The 3,170-nt window shown below is 37.6% G+C and overlaps 1 pseudogene; it reads left to right on the top strand.

Moving 5' to 3' along the window:
- The first annotated feature begins 1,840 nt into the window (after positions 1 to 1,840).
- On the top strand, positions 1,841 to 2,789 carry LOC100722051 (olfactory receptor 51I1-like; annotated as a pseudogene).
- The last annotated feature ends 381 nt before the right edge of the window (positions 2,790 to 3,170 follow it).

Genomic DNA, 3,170 nt, shown 5'->3' with positions numbered 1-3,170 from the left:
GGAAGATTAAATGATTTAGTCAGAGTGGTTGGTGTATATCAATAATATATTCAAAGAGAAATGCTTGACAGAGATTTTAGAAGAGAAATTATAAGTTTGTGCTAAAGTCTCAATTATTACAGGAGAATACAGCAGTGAGATGTATTAAAAGTGACTTCTACTTAAATCGTGTTTATTTTTATTTTTATAATTCTAGGGAGTATAAGATTAGCATTCCCATTTTGAACAAAGGGAAGTAGATACAGAGAGAGGATTTAACAAAAAGCAAACTGCTAGTAATGGGTAGGGTAATAATGCAAACCCTAGCAGCCTGGCTCCTGACTCTTATGCTCTTCCTAACAAAAAATATCAACAAAGTGAAAGAAGTAATCATTAAATGGATGGTTTAATTACCAGTGATATTACTGAATGAACACAAGAAGACATCCCCGAGATTGAAAACGACTCAGTTTATCTTTTTACTTGGGGCGTAAGTTTGAATTCCTTATAAGCATCTGGGCTGACCTGTATGTGGGTCGCTTAAATATACATGCATTGAGCAAAGGTAATCTGAGGAAATGTGGTGATTTAAAAATTAATGTTATAAGAATTCAAATTGTCTAAATAACCTAAATAAATTAGAAGAGAACCAGTAGAGAACAAGGCATTCAAAGATTTCCTTTTTGATTTTTTGTTCAAAGAAAGGTTTAAATTTGTGAGAGGAAGAATAACTAGACACAGAGTTAGGGATCTTTGAGATAAGAAAATGTATTTGAAGACAATATTCAAGCAAAAGCCTCGATGAGGCCACACAACTCATTATTTTTAGTGTTGCATGTGTAATGTACAAAGTGTGTTGTTCACCTATATTTGTATAAGGTCCTCTAATGAGAATCAAGTTATTTCACAAATTTGAGTGACATTTCCTTTACAAAAGGAGAAATAAGAGGTGATGTTCAGAAAACATACAGTTTGGTAACTGCAGATTTAGTATTACTAAGAAGTCTGGAACAGAGAAATATTTATTTTTGGTCAATTTTTTTGGTCATTACTTAGAATAAAATGTATCAATTTTACCTGCACACTGTAGTATAAAACTGTCACACTAGTCCTCAATATTCTTGAAATTCTCACTACAAAAAGTTATAAAATCTGAAGAGTAAATTTTGATGTTATTTTAAAAACATATAAAACATACTATCATTCATGGTAAGAAACATGTATCTTCCTAAAAATCTTTTCAAGTCTGTTTGTTATGTATCTCTTCATTCTCCTTACCAGCTTTTTGATCAACTTTTTCTCACTGTGTCTTTTATTTTTTTTTATTTAAATGAAATTTAACAGCATTTGCTTTTTTTTATTTGTCCACTTTCACGTGGCATGTAAGTGATCTATCCCGTTATTATATCCTTTTTCTCCGTTTTAGATTGTTACATAGATCATAGTGCATTTTTTATTAAATCACATTATTATATTTCTTTCCAGTTTTTTCTATCATGAATAAGCTTTTGGAATCATTTTGTGTGAATATATAAGACTATATGACTTTATTTCTCTTTCACGAATTTTTTGGAATCTCATTACTGGGTAATGGCACCTGCATGATAAATCTGTGTGTTCACTGTAAAGGAAATTGCCAAAATATTTTCCAAAGACACTTAAGGGTTTTTCATACCATGGCAAAACAGGATAATTCCTGCTTTGCTGCATTAACAAAATCTGGCATTCAGTTTTGAGTTATTCATGTCTCAACTTTCTACTTCCATGTAAAACAAGCTCCTTCTAATTTCTTTTTTGCTTCTCTGATTTCTTTTTTGCAGTTTTCAAGCATTGTGGGCTGCAGCCTTACCTGCAACTCACCATGTTGGCCCTTAATGACACTTCTACTTGGCCCACTTTTTCCTTTATTGGAATTCCAGGTCTGGAGGGTGCACATATGTGGATCTCCATCCCCTTCTGTCTCTTGTACCTAACGACTGTAGGGGGTAATGTTCTTCTCATTCTAGTTAGAGTGGAACGGAATCTTCATGAGTCCCAGTTCTATTTTCTGGCCATGCTAGCACTCACTGACCTTTACCTTTCATTGTCAACAATGCCCAGCATCTTGGCAATCTTCTGGTTTGATGTCCACCATATTGCCTTAATACCTGCCTGACCCAAATGTTCTTCATCCACACCCTTTCCTCAGTCGAGTCAGGGGTGCTGGTGGCCATGGCTTTTGACCACTTGGTTGCCATCTGTGCTCCACTGAACTACACCACGATCCTGACCCACTGCACTATTGTCTGCCTTAGTAGAGCTGCCCTCATTGGAGGTGCCACTCTCGAGGTCCCTCTGCCTTTTTTTCTCAGGGCTTTCCTTTCTGTGGGGCTAATATTCTCTCACACTCCTATTGCTACTACCCAGACACGTTAAACCTGGTGTGCGGGGATGTTACATTCAGCAGTGTCTATGGACGGACCTGTGTACTCTGCACATTTGCAGTGAATGTTATCTTCAACTTTGTTTCCTACATGAAGATCCTGGGCGCTGCTATGAAATTGGGCATCCAAGACAGAAACTGGAAATCACTGCAAACCTGTGCCTGTCACCTGTGCACAATGCTTGTGTTTTACCTGCCCCTCACAGCCTTGCAATTCTGCACCGCTATACCCAGGAGACCCCCCCAAATTCGGTACACCACCATGAGCAATGCCTACCTCCTCATGACACCACTGCTAAACCCCCTTGTATACAGTCTCAAATCCAAGCAGATCTAAGCTGCCCTGCGCAAGAGATTTTGGGTGCAATGTGTTGTTGCTGGGGAATGAGATTTTCTCTGGATCAGAAGATACAATAGTTGAAAAGACATTGTTATTCAGGATCTCCTATCCGCCAAATAGCTTGACCGGCACCATGCATTAAAACATGAGAAAGATGCACAGGTATTTTCCCTTTTGGGGGTAATTAAACTTAGAGTGATGGTACACGCCTATAGTTCCAGCACAAAGCACTGTTGAAGAAGTAGAGTGAGAAGTTAAAACCCAGCCTGGGAAATTTAGTGACTTCATAAGCTACTTCTCAACATAAAGATAAAATGGGCTGGGGGATGTAACTCAGTGGGAAGTCTTTGGGTTCAGCATCCAGTATTACAATGAAAATCGGGAGGATTAAGTTGAAAAGACAGGCAGAGTTCTTAAATGAAGTTTGTC

This window comes from Cavia porcellus, unplaced genomic scaffold, assembly GCF_034190915.1.
Source record: "Cavia porcellus strain 051 isolate PalLab524CR breed Dunkin Hartley unplaced genomic scaffold, mCavPor4.1 scaffold_9, whole genome shotgun sequence".
In the NCBI taxonomy this organism is placed as follows: Eukaryota; Metazoa; Chordata; class Mammalia; order Rodentia; family Caviidae; genus Cavia; species Cavia porcellus.
The sequence above is the reverse complement of the archived record's forward strand: the minus strand, read 5'-3'. Positions and strand labels throughout refer to the sequence as shown.